The 14,751-nt window shown below is 36.2% G+C and overlaps 1 protein-coding gene across 1 annotated transcript in view; it reads right to left on the minus strand.

The window, feature by feature from the left end:
* The window catches only part of Bmt2 (base methyltransferase of 25S rRNA 2 homolog), a 49,522-nt gene that overhangs the window by 20,051 nt on the left and 14,720 nt on the right, over nt 1-14,751 (minus strand). The window lies entirely within an intron of this gene.

The raw sequence follows: 14,751 nt of genomic DNA on the forward strand, positions 1-14,751 counted from the left end.
TAAAAATTAATGAAATATAAACATACAATACAAGGAATTAATACATTTAAGAGCTGATTCTTTGAAGAGATAAACAAACATATACTCAGCCAAACGAACCCTACCCTTTCCAAAAGAAAAGAAATGATCAGGGAAACATTACAATAGCTCTCACGCACGCGCGCTGAGAAATTCAGAATGTGACAAGGGAATACTTGAAAAAAACCTGTACTCTGTTAAGTTGGAAAATCTAAATGAAATGGATAAATTTCCAAGCTACCAAACTTAAACCAATGACTGGTCAATAGTCTAAACAGATCCATAATAACACAGGAAATTCAGTTATAGAAAGTCTTTTGACTAAGAAACACCCAGGCCCAGATGGATTCACAACAGAACTTTACCAGACTTTCAAAGAACCACAACCAATCATTCTTACGTTATTCAAAAGAGTAGAAATAGGAGGAACATTCCTAAACTTATTCTATGAGTCAGTATTACTAGACTACCCAAACCAGATAAAAAACCAACAGCAATGAAACTAAAACAGACAAATGACACACCGATATGCCCGAGGAACACAGACACAAGCATTCTGAATGAAATACTGTTAAGCTTAGGACAGAGCAAGTCCAGGAGTAGTTGGACGATACAAAAGGGGCTCTATGTTTGTCTTTTGTGGAGTTCTTGTTTCATTTTGTTGTTATTTTTTGGTCTTACTAGCTTTTTATTTGTTTTCATTTTCATTTTTTGTTTACTGTTTGTTTGGGATTTTTGGAGGGGTGGGGAAGGGAGAAGTTGAGGGAAGGGAAATAATATAATGAAAATATACAGTATCAAAATATATTTTAAATGAAAAGCAAAGATGATCATCCACGAAGATCAAGTTGGCTTTATCAAGAAAATGCTGGATGGTTCAACATACTTAATTATATAATATATCAATAAATATAATAAATGATACAAGAGGGCTTAAAGACAAAAACCCACAATCATCTCAATAGACGCAGAAAAAGCATTTGACAAAATCCAAAGTATTTTCATGATAAATGTCCTAGAGAGTAGGACTGGAAGGAACACAACTCAACAGTAACAAAGGTTCAGGATGACAAACCCACAGTCAGGACTGTAAAATACCTTTTTTTTTTTTCAAACAATATTGGAGGCATGAGCTAGAGCAATGTAGCAAGAGATGGAAATTAAAGGAATACTAATGGGGGAAAAAAGAAGCCAATTATCCTTATTTGTAGACAATATGGTATCATACACCAGTATAGTGGCTACTCTTGGTTGTCAACTTGACTACATCAGGAATCAACTAAAACCCAAGTGGGAGGGCACACCTGTGAGGGGTTTTCCTTAATTAAATCATTTTGAAGAGATAGACCTACTTTTAAAAGACTCCCAGTGTTCAAAGATTAGTAGAATTAATATTGTGAAAATGGCTATAACCAAAAGCAATTACAGATTCAATGAAATCCCAATAAAAGGAACCACAACATCCCACATAAAACCAGAAAAGATTGCATAGCCAAAGCAACCCTAAGCAGAAAAAAACAATATTGGAGGGATCACCATCCTAGATCCCTAAATATATTACAGAGTCACAGTAATAATAATAATAATAATAATAATACCACTATGGTACTGGCACAAAAACCAACATGGAATAAAAGCCAAATGGAATGAAACAGAAAATTTAAACAAGAGTACCCATAACTATAGCCATCTGGTAGACAAAAGAGGCCAAAAACCATACCCTGGAGAAAAGATGGTATCTTTTGTTAAATATTAAAAATGCTTACAGGCCAAGCCTGGTCTCTGGATCTTTGGGTATAAGGAGTCATTTCCCAATAGTTATCTTCTGATCTCCCACTCTCACAAATATAAATAAAATAAAAACTGTGGGTGGGGGAAAGCAAGGAATAAAAGAAATCTTACATAATAGGAACTAGGAAAAACTGAAGCCTAAGAGAAGTGAGCCTTGTTCCTTGTCTCCATCTCCTTTCCTGTTGCTGTGATAAAATCTTCTTGACAAAAGCAATTTAAGGAGAAGGGTTCATTCTGTGTCATGGTTCATCATAACTGTGAAGTCAAGGAGCCTGACACAGTTGCTCATATTGTGTTCATACTCAAGAAACAGACACTAGAGCTGACAAGATGGTTCAGTGTGTAAAAACAAGGAGCTGGGTCAAATGAACTGGAGAGGAAGAAATAAAACAATGTATTCAGATGGTACTGTGAATATCTGGGCAACCTAAGAGAATCAATCACACACAAGCAGTAATAAAATTATGTATAATGGTGATATATATGAAACACAAAATGACAAGTATCCATAAACATGTTCAAAACAAATACATACCCTAGGCTGTTAGAATATGTAATGAAATGGAAGTTCATATTTATAACAGCAACAAAACTTAAGTTACTTAGCAATAAAGTAAGAGCTATGCATAACCACCATGGAGAAAATTTTGAAATACAGACTAAAAAGTAGAAAAAAAAAACAAATGAAATACATTTTTCATGGGCAAGATGATGCAACAATGTGGAAGCATCAGATTTTACAATTTATAATTTCATCTCAAACACTTAAAAAATGAGTAAACCAGCTTATTCTAAGATAAACATGGAAAAAACAAATAATCAAGAAATTCTGGGGCTGGAGAAATGGCTCAGAGGTTAAGAGCATTGCCTGCTTCTTCCAAAGGTCCTGAGTTCAATTCCCAGCAACCACATGGTGGCTCACAACCATCTGTAATGGAGTCTGGTGCCCTCCGCTGGCCTGCAGGCATACACACAGACAGAATATCATATACATAATAAATAAATAAATAAATAAATAAATAAATAAATAAATATTTTTTTTAAAAAAGAAATTCTGAAAAAGTAAAAGGGTGGGTAGGATAAATGACAACCAATAATGTTAAGATATTATATAAGTCTATAATTAAAATACTGACATTAGTCATAAATCAATAATGTAGATCAGTAAGTGAAAAAATTGTAAAACAAAATCAAGTGTGAGGTAGACAGTGAAACCTGTGCCAAGTTATGACACTCACTGTGATTTAGTTTTCTGCTTAAGTGGTGTTGGGGAAAGTTAGGGAGAAAAAGGAGAGCGATACTCACAACATCTGATAAACCCCAAACAGGTGAACTACATAAATACAAAGCAATGAAGTTACAAAAGCTTAGTCTGCAACTCAAAAAACTTTTTCTAAATATATTTAATTGGCACTGTAAGGAAGAACATTTAAGACTATAGTATGACATTTCAATATACTAATACAATAAATATACGGTTCTCCTTTAAGAGATTATGTAGTCCTAGCCAAAAAGCCCATAATCTCCAAAGCCGGAAAATCAGTTTAGTGTGATCCAGATGGCAGGAAAAGGTGGAGTTCTTTGAAGATAGGCAGGAGTTTCTAGTTATTTAAGGAAATTATTCTGTTTAGACTTTGGACTCGCTGGATTAAACCAGGAACAACCTGCTTTACTCATCTAACAGTTAAAACGAAGGTTTTAGGATATATAAGACTTCTTAATTAAATGAGTCAGTTCTTTGTAGCCAATCTGTTACTATATACCCACACAGAAGTGCATAAATGTGTCGCGTACAAATACACACACATTGCTCCTATTTCTCCGGGAACATCTATCATAATAGCAAAGAGCATGATCTCCACTGTTAAGTAATAAAGGGTAGGAACCTACATATAACATGCTATTACCTACAGCTAATAAAGGATACTGGGAGGCAAATTAGTACAGGCACTAAGGAGATCAGTGTGGTGGCTACTCAATTAAGACACGTACTACCAAATGAAAGGGCTGTATTTACCACATGCTCTTTGCTGCTCTATTCACAATAGCTAGGATGTGGAAATATCTAGGTGACCAACAACTAGTGACTAAGAAATGTGATAACTATATACAACCAAATTTTCTTCATCTGTTAAAGTCAACTGTTGCTATGTGGGCTGCTGCAGGGGCAGGGGTGAGATCATCAACACTCTCAACTATAATAATAAGTGGTATGGCAGGTTATGACTATGGCTGCAATAGCAGAACAAATACTATGAGAGTAACCAATTACTTTCTGAATAAAGGATTTGAGACCTGTTCCACAGGAGGAAATATGCCTGGCAGTGCAAATCTGACCAAGAATCCATGCTTGGAGAGCACACAAGTCACAGGTGTAAACTTACTATTATGATTCTGTTAAATGGACACAGGCTCAAACTACTAATAGACAGTCTCATAGACTGCTCTCTATTGTTGTGATAAACACCAAGATCGGAAGCAACTTGGGGAGAAAAGGGTTTTCTTAAGCTTACATACTGCAATTGCAGTCCAGCGTGAAGGAAGTCAGGAAAGGAGTTAAAGGCGGATATCTGAAGCAGGAACTCAAACAGAGGTCATGGAGATGTGGTGCTTACTGGCTTGCTTAGTCAATTTACAGACTCAACCCAGAACCACCTGCCTAGGGGTGGAACTGCCCTGTGGGCTGGGCCTTCCTACATCCATTACTAAACAGGAAAATGCCCTCCAGGCTTACCTACAGGCCAAATTGATGGAGGCATTTTCTCAGTTGATTTTCTCGTTAGCTTTTTGCAGATAAGCCTGACTTGTGTTAAACTGACAAAAGATAATAACCAACATGGCTATATAAATGGTAATTTTACATCGTACTTTAAAATTAATTTTTCACATTTTACCATGGCATTTCCTTACATTTTTACAATTACATTTTACTCTAATTTGCACTCCTTTTGTCTCCTGCCCTAGAAATAGAATGGGTGGATCACATGCGCATGCTTGTAATTTTAAATCTAGTTTGCGCATTGGAGAGAAATCTATCAGTATTTGTCTGAGTCTGGCTTATTTCACTTACCATAATGACTTCCCAACTCCACCCATTCTCCTACAAACACCTCATTTTTCTTTGTGTATGTACACATCTTCCTTATCCATTCATCTACTGGTAGGCATCCCAACAAGTTCCATTTCTCAGCTAGTGTGATCAGTATAGCAACAAACTGGATAGATAATAATCTTTGTGTTCTGTGACTTCAGGTACATACCAAAGAATGGTGTAAGTGGGTCATACGACAGTTCCATTTTTTTGCTTTTGTTTTTAAACACTTTCATGTTGATTTCCCCATTGGCTACATAATTTACCAAACCTATTACTGCCCTTTCTTGTCTCCAGCATGTGGAATATTTTTAATATTTTGACCATGAATGTGGAGAATTTTCCATTTGTGGTTAACAGTGCTCAAAAAACTACTGGATTTTGCAGCATTTCAGATTAAGGATGTTTGATCTCTCTCCCCCTCTGCCCTTCTCTCTCATGTGCTTCTAATTCTCTTCACAAAAATAACAAAAAGACATCCAGTTGGCTGCCTTACATTAAATCCTACCTTCCATTAAAAGCAAATAGGATTCTGAAAGGTTAGATTGTACGTCTTTGTACTGGATAGCAATAAATTGCTCAAAAGCAATGTCTGAACATAGAAACAAGCTTTGATTTATTCTCATTGGCTAACAACAAAGAAAAAAATGACTCCAAGACATGAGACTACAATGATATTACAGAAATGTTTATCATAATTATAACTATCTACTCTATAGGAATTATTTATTGTGAGAATTGGTCAACAGAAATAATTAAAAATAAACATAGCTTAGGCGTTCTGAAGAAATATAATTATGATCGATTTATAATGGAAAATGCTTATTTACAAAACAATGGCAGCAAATAAGTGTTAAAGAATGGTACACCCATAAAAATATTAACAGAAATGCTGGGCAGTAGTGGTACATATTTTTTATCCCAGCAATTTTTTTTGTTTGTGTGTGTGTGAATCCCATTGAGTTCAAGATCAGTCTCGTCTACAAAGGCAATTTCAGGAGAGCCAGGACCATTATACAGAGAAACCCTGTCTTGAAAAAACAAAATAAAAAAAAAAAAGAAGTAATTTATTTCAAAGGCTGTTAAAGATAGAATTGATCGACAAGACAAAATGTCATTTCCTATTTGAAGAATCTAGAGGTGTCACCCGAACCAAGTGATAGCATTTCCCATAAAGGTAAGAGCCTACTTCTAAGATTCAGATGTAGTTTCATCTAACATTTCTTTTAACAGCTAGCCAATGGTGGCACTCATCTTTAATTCCAGCATAGCAGGTAGAGGTCAGCCTGGTCTACAGAGCGGGTTCTAGGACTGCTAAGGCTTCACAGAGAGATCATGTCTCAAAAAACCAAACCAAACCAAACAACCACCCAAAAAATATCATTTTTGTTTTTAGTTCAGTGGTGGTAGTGGCAGTGGTGCAGACCTTTAATCCCAGCAGAGATAAGTGGATCTTTGAGTTCCAGGCCAGCCTGATTTACAGAGTGAATTCTAGGACTGCCAAGGCTTCACAGAGAGACCCCACTACAAAAGAACAAACAAACAACAACAACCCCCCCCCCCCCAAAAAAAAACAATTCTATTTGCAGTTCAGTGGTGGTGGCACACACCTTTAATGTCAGCACTCGGAAGCAGAGGCAGGCGGATCTATGAGTTCCAGGATAGCTGCCTGATCTGCAGAATGCGTTCCAGGACAGTCAGGGCCATACACATAAACCCTGATTTGAAAAACAAAACAAAACAAAAAGATTTCTTTTTACAAAAACATTTGAGTTGCAACAATCCTCCAGAGCAGTGATTCTCAAGCTTCCTACTGCTGGGCCACTTTACTCTAGTTCCTCATGCTATGGTGACATCCAAAGATAAAACTGTTTTCAACTTCATAACTGCAATTTTGCTGTTAGGAATTGTAATGTAAATATCTGTGTTTTCCAATGGTCTTAGGAGAACCCTGTAAAAGGGTTGTTCATCTCTCCCACTCCAGCAAGGGGTCACAACTGTGGTGGTATCTTGTTTGTATAAATAAAGCTTGCCTGAAGATCAGAGGGCAAAGCTAGTTACTAGCTAACCATTGAGGTCCAGAGGTCTGTACAGACAAACAGGAAGTGATATGGCTGGGCGGAGAGAAGAATTAATAAGGCAAAAGGAAACAGGAATTCACTCTCTTTTTGGCTGGGAAGTTGAGAAGTAACGTTTGGCTCCTTTTTCTCGCTGATCAACCAGCATTTTCTCCCTATATCTAACTCTGAACTTTTATTATTAAGACCTATTAGAACACATGCTACATATTGGTGCTCAACATGGGGCATGAAAACACCACTCTGAGATTAAGAGTTTTATGCTCTAGCCACTGGGCAAGTCAGGAGAGGCAGGAGCCCTGCATTTATCTACAGCAGGAGCCCCATATGCAGCTCTGGGGCTGTGAATGGCTTTTATAATTGGCATCAATTAAAATAGGTTTACAAAAAATTAGACCCCAAAAGGTGCAAATTAGAAGAGATCAATTGCAGACTCTTAATAGCTTTCAAAGATTGGTAGGAGACATTTCCAATCTATGGCCCACTAGTGGGATAAAACCTGACGAACTGATTAAACCAAACCTTAGATGGTGACAAGGACTTAAACAGTCCCAGGAAATTATCAGCTAAAGCTGAAAGATAATCATCTTTGGTAGAAAATAAATTACAGATTGCACATGTGGATCATCTGGATCTGAAGCTTAACTACATTCTGGTCATGTTACCCTCCAAACATTCCACTACAGGAATTTGAATGCAGAGGTAAGATATTATCTTCTAATAGATCGTTTTTACCACATAAACAGAGTAAAAAAAAATTAAAAACTTAAGTGGAAAAGATTTAAGTTAATTTTGAAAAGGAAAACTGAGCCTTCATCAATCGGCAAGAATAGACTAAACAGAAATTGTATTACCATTCACTAAAGATGAAACTGACAAATTATGGGCAGAAAGTGAACCCTGGCAAAGAGCTTGTGGTAATTTTTTGGGAGAGATTAACAACAAATATCCCAAAAGCAAGAGAATTCATCTTATAAAATGAACTAACTGGATCCTTCCTTGCACTGTATGATAAACACCAATAACTGGAGCCCCTATACTTTATATGATGCAAACACATCAGTAAAGGCAGGTTACAAATGAGAACATTTAAGCAAAGTGAATTTAAGCCATTATGATACTGTTCAAAAGTCAAAATTATATGCTACTCCCATGGTACTAAGGGATTTTAAGGAACCTCTCCACATAGTTACTGATTCACAGTATGCAGAAAAAGTTGTTTTGCATATTGAAACCACTTAATTTATACCAGATGATACACAGAATTGACTTTATTATATATTCAGTTACAAGAAATATTCAGGAATATGAATCACCCTATATACATAACACACATCCAATCCCTTATGGGTCTCTTAGGTCCTCTAGCAAAAGGTAATGCAGAAATCGATCAATTATTGATTGGAAATGTGCTGGAGGCTTCAGAGTTTCATAAAAGAAAATCACCAATAGCAAAGTTTTTTTTTTTTTTTTTTTAAAAGACCTCTCCACCACATGACAATAAGCCAAGGAAATTATAAGGAAACATCTTATTTGTTCTTTATACAACCAAACACCACTACCTGCATGAAGTAACCCCAAAGGGTACTCAATGGACTAAAATCTAGCAGACGGATAGGTTCCATTTTGTAGAGTCTGGAAAACTAAAATATGTACACCACACCATTAATACCTATTCAGGTTTTCAATGGGCAACTGCTTTGAGTTTGAAAAGGCTGATTCAATAATTACACATTTCCTAGAAGTTATGGCCATCATGGGTATACCTGTGAAAATAAAGACAGACAATGCTTCAGCATATGTCTCTAAGAAAATGAAACAAATTTTGCTTATATACTATAAAGCATATTACAGGTATACCACACAATTCTATAGAGCAGGCAGTTATACAAAGATCAAATCGAAATCTAAAGGATATGTTAAAAAAAGAGAAAAGGATGATAAAGACACCTAGAGATAGATTAAATAATGCTTTATTAACTTTGAATTTTCTGAATGATAATGAGAAATGAACAACAGCCATGGAGGGACATTTGATTGTGGAAAAAAACTACAGAATCAGCTGGTATACTTTAATGATGTGTTGACCTCAGATTGGAAACCAGCATATGTGTTATATTGGGGAAGAGGTTTTGCTTTTGTTTCCACAAAAGAAGAAAAGCTATGGATACCATACAAATTGATATTTGATTTGAACAAGAGACCCCTCTTAATTAGAAGAGATAATAGTCCATCAGGCAGAATAGCAGTTCAATCTAAACTAACTTTAAAAACTAACAAATGCTTTTCATTTGATCAGATATAATTTGCCATAAGGGAATGCCTGAAAATCTTTAAAGAACCAAACTACAGATATAATAATTCATATATTCTTTCTGATTCTTGGGCAGCAGCAGCACGAGAGACTGAGAATAGAATGAAAACTCAGAGAAGGATCTTTGTGCTCTTTCTTGGGCTAATATCTCGAGATTAGTTCCTCTTCTCCAAGAGCTGTCCCTCTGCATACACACAGCATTCATCCCCTCACTCTTAAAGCACTGGAAACCAAATGGGAACTGACACTTTCTAAAGAGGTAATTTAGCTCCATTCCAGGTCAATTACTACTGATGGCTCTAAGTGTTCTTTCTTTCATCCTAGCTCCTGCATTAGAGAAAAACAAAGCTGTGTCCTTTCTGGGGAAAACAGTTATTCCAGTGTTTTTTAAGCACAACAGCAATATTTAACAAGCTGCCACACACACAATGAAGCAAGTTAAAAAAAAAATGAGTTATAACCAAAAGAAATAGACCTGCAGCTAAATTATGTTAAAGTAAATAGAGAAAGTCTCAACGTTAACTATTATAAATATAATAAGCAAAAATAGAGAAAATAGTTAAGCAATTTTAAGAAATTTGGTGAAATTTATCTTATAACATTTCTCAGTAATTAATAAAATAAGACACCAAAAAAAGAAAACTCGGTGAAGATATCTAAATATTTGAACAATTCAATTTGCCACTTCTAAGCAACAATCAGAATTAAACTATGTGAGATTTTCTAAAAAGCTGACATTTTGGCAAAAACTCAATGTTATAAAAAACAAAGTAAGAACACAGAGATAACACTACCAAGGTCTCACTGTTTTTAGGAAAAAACCTTGGAATCTTGTCTTACTGTTCTACTGCCATAACAAAGCACCACAACCAAAGAAAACTAGAAAAGAAAGCATTTAATTTGGGACTCCTGGTTCCAGACTGTTAGCCCCCATGACCCTCGCAGCCAAGAGCAGGGCAACAGCAGGCAGGCATAGTGCTTACATGAGACAACCATAGAGCAGAGAGCAAGCCAGCAAGCGAGAGACAGTGTGTGACCTTACTAACTGGGAATACATAGGCTTTTGAAATCTCCAAGTCCCACCCACCCCCAGTGACACATTTACTCCAATAAGGGCACACCTCCTAGGCCTTTCCAAATAGTTCTACCAACTGTGGGGCAGTATTCAAAAGTATGAGCCTATGGGAGCTAGTCTAATTCAAAGCACCACAAAACCCTAAGATTCATTCTGGATACAGTAAGAAAAAGGTCTGAATTTATGAACTAGATAAGTTTAGTAAATTGGAAGATTACTGATAATTGTCTTAATGATAATGGTGTTGTAGTTATACAGAAGGATTGTCTCCTTAGGAGTTGTGAGTTCAGGGATAAAATGGCATGTTATTTGTGAACAAATTTCAAATTGTTCAGGAAAAAATGTGTTTATGTATCTTTGGTGATATACATAAAAATGCTTTACTTCATAGTAAGTTTGAAATCTAATTATTTTTATAAAAGAAATCCAAAAAAAATTAAATGAAATTTATGCCCTGGAAATACTGAAGCATGCATGGGCAGCCCATCTATGGCAGTTCTGTTGAATACATCCATATTGGGTTTCATGGTCTAAGGACGTTTGACCAGGTCTCTTCCTCAAAACGGAACCAGATCTCATTATAGATGGTTGTGAGCCACCATGTGGTTGTTGGAAATTGAACTCAGAACGTTTGGAAGAACATGCAGTGCTCTTAACTGCTGAGCCATCTCTTCAGCATATTACATTTGAAATCTAATTATTCTTCTAAAAGAAATCCAATACTGAATTATTCCTACTAAATGACCATTAAAAATCTTAGCAGAGTAAATAAGTCAGTAAATAAGTAAATTTCACACCAAATTTCTTTAAAATTTTAATTATAACTAAATGGAAGCAAACTTTTGACCAACTGGTATTTAATTCCATATTAGCTTTGAAAGTAATACTGATCTCTTATAATTATCAAGAGGGAAAGAAATTATACATAATTTAAACTAAGATTATATATAACTGCAAATTTAATATTGTTTTGAAGGCTTTAGGTTCATAGACAAATACCGTTCAACCTCTCTTACACACACGTTTCGTTTTGAATCAAGATCTCAGTGTATAGCCCAGGCATGTTCAAACTCACAACTCACTTGCCCTGCCTCCTAAGTGCTTTTCAAAGCATGTGTCATCATGCTAAGCTCAATCTTTTTGTTATTGTTATTTTCTAAAACCACATCTTCTACTTGACTATTGTTCTTCAGAAGTTTGAGTTAAATTCTTATCAACTATTTTTAGCAGTTTGACCTAAAAATAATCTCTTTCTGAACAAAGTCCGCTCAAAAACAGGAGGAGGGTTTGCCTCCTGGATTGTCCTGATAATTGAAAAGCCAAGGCTGTGGAGTGGAACAGTGAGGTTCTGTTCCTGACTGGAGGGCACTGGACCCCCCCTCCAGCCCCAGGGAGGGGTCTAGCCTAGTAGTACAGCTCTGTAGTTCTTAGTTGGGAGGGTGGGGTGAACTAGTCAAATTTATAAACATTTTCTCCATAGAGCTAAGCAAACAGAACTAAGCAGTTAATCACAAACACCCCATCTTTCTTTTGGGGGGGATGAGGGAGAAAGGGGATCCTTCCTTTATTTCCCCAACTGTCCAGTTCTTTGTTCCACAATCCATTGTTCTTATTTTCTCACTACTTTCACCTACCTCATATATGTATGAATGCATATATGCACATAAATAAATATATGACTCTCAAGTGAATTATACATAATTTAATATTAAATTATATATAACTGAAATTTTAATATTTGGTTGAGGCCGTTTTGGCCAAACTAGCTTTAGGTTTAAATAAAGACACTGTATAGCCCCTCTTACATACACATTTTGCTCTGGATTACACACACAGACCACACACACACATACACATATAACACACACACACGCACACACAATTCTACTAATTATAGAACAAGTCATAAAATTGGCGGGGGTCAGGACATAGGAGGACTTGGAGTAGGAAGGAAATGGGGTAGAAAGGATGTAAACACGTATACAAGTCTCAAAAAACTAACAGATGATATCTCAAAGAATTAGTTTGTATTTCCCTGATGGCTATGGATGTTGAACTTCATTTAAGTGTTTCTCAACCATGTATATGTTCTTTTATAAATACTTCTAATTACAAACAAACAAAAACAAAAAATTACTACCAGCTTCATGACTGACATTTTAATTTTATTATTATTATTATTAATATTATTATTATTATTTTGATGTCTTACCATAGTCAGAGTGCCTAGGATTAAAAAAAAGGAAGAAGAAGAAACAAACAAAAAAACAACATCCAAATGAAGGAGATAACGTAGAGGCTGTAGAGAAAACGAATATTTACTCACTGATGGGGAGTGTGAAAACTGATCAGCCACCATGGAAATTAGTGTGCAGATTTCTCGAGAAGTTAAAAATAGGTTTACCACGAGATGTAGCTTAATCTTACTACAGAGATACTTGCTAACCCATGTTCATTGCCCTCTATTCACAATACCCTGGAAATAGAAAACAACCTAAATATCTACTAAGAATGGATAATACAAATGTGGTACGCATACATAACAGAGCATTATTCAGTTGTTAAGGAAAAATAAAATCTACAGGCAAATGGATGAAACTGGAAACAACCATGATCAAGAAGGTAACCCTTTCAGTATGGTTAATTCATAAGAACAAGCATTATAGGTTTCCTCTCATATGTCTCATATTTGAACTTAAGCTTTAAAATTTTATATTTCATTTGGAATACCCAGAGGTTAAGTAACTAGTAAAGACCACTGCGAAGGAGGGATCTTTCAAGGAATGGGTAACAGAAAGTAGCACTGTTGGGTGAGAAAGTTGGGAACTGGAATAGGAAGGATTGGGTAAGGTGGGGAACAAGCAGGCTGGGTAAAAGAGAGAATATGGGTAGATGACTAACACTGAAGGCTTTTTACAAAAGCAATATAAAAACCTACTATGCAGAAACTTTCTAAAATGTATACACAATATAAAAAAAGGCCCAAGGCAAGTGCCCTATAATGAGGGTGGGAGGCAGCACGGACACAATAACCCAACTAGACACAATACGCTACCAAATAAAAGCCTCAGTAATTGGAAAAGGATACCTCTTTTTGAGATGTTGGCCTATCGGGTCCCATAATTACCCCCGTCCCATTATGTCAAATAACAGTCAATAATATTTGTTACCTCTAGAACTTGACAGTAAGATCTACAGCTTTAGTCAAGAGAACAAGGAAAACTCTAGCTAGTGCTGGCCTGGAAGATTCATCCTTACTAGCTAGTGTTCACAGGGCTGGAATATGCCATTCACATAACCAGAGGCAAAAAGTAATCGGTATCCTTACTCAGCAGCTATGGATCCTGAACCCTGCATGTTGCACAAGGGATTTTTCTACAACAAATCCCCATTGTATGATAGTGGCACAAATACTATAGGTGTTACCAGTCACTTTTTGATTGGCAGCAAAGCCCACTACAGGAGATGGAACCCATACATACCTGATACTGCCAATGAAGCTAAAAGCCTATGGCTAAATTCTAAATCACTCCTGAGTCCTAGGAGAAAACCTATCATTATTACTGCTACATGGATAGAACAATATAATTACTACTAAAAACTTACAAGGTTACCCTGTTATCAGTGCACAACTCTATCTTCATTGGAACAGTTGGGGTGGGGAAGAATAATCAGAATATATCTTACAAAACAATCTACTTTCAATAAAATACAAACATTTTAAGGGTTGGGGACTGATGGCTTCACTTAAGTGCACTGGTTGATTGTTCTTCCACAGGACTTGAGTTCAGTTTCCAATAGCCATTCACTACTCCTTTCTCTACAGAAAAGGGCAGACCTCCCATGTGTAATGCCCAGCCATTCAATATCAAGTAGACGTAATAATAGACTTAAAGCCATATTTTATAAAATGCTTCGAAAAATTAAGCATGTGAAAGGTAAAACATTTCGATTAAGAAAAGGAAATTATAGTTTCTGAGATCAGATGAGATTGGGCGCGTTCATGGTGGTCCAATGAATCAAAGCCCTCAACATAAAAGCCAGCCACAGAAGAAAAGTGGGAAGTACACTTAAACACATTGGCACAAGAGACCACTTCCTAAATATAACCCCAGCAGCACAGACACTGAGAGAAACATTTAATAAATGGGACCTCCTGAAACTGAAAAGCTTCTGTAAAAGCAAAGGACACGGTGAACAAGACAAAATGACAGCCTACAGAATGGAAAAAGATCTTCACTAACCCCACATCAGACAGAGATCTGATCTGCAAAATATACCAAGAACTCAAGAAATTGGTCATCAAAAGAACACATAATCCAATAAAAAAAAAATGGAGTACAGACCTAAACAGAGAACTCTCAACAGAGGAATCTATAATAGC

The sequence above is a fragment of the Microtus oregoni genome, unplaced genomic scaffold (assembly GCF_018167655.1).
Source record: "Microtus oregoni isolate MIOR12 unplaced genomic scaffold, Mior012 000026F_ref0000081, whole genome shotgun sequence".
NCBI classification, from domain to species: Eukaryota; Metazoa; Chordata; class Mammalia; order Rodentia; family Cricetidae; genus Microtus; species Microtus oregoni.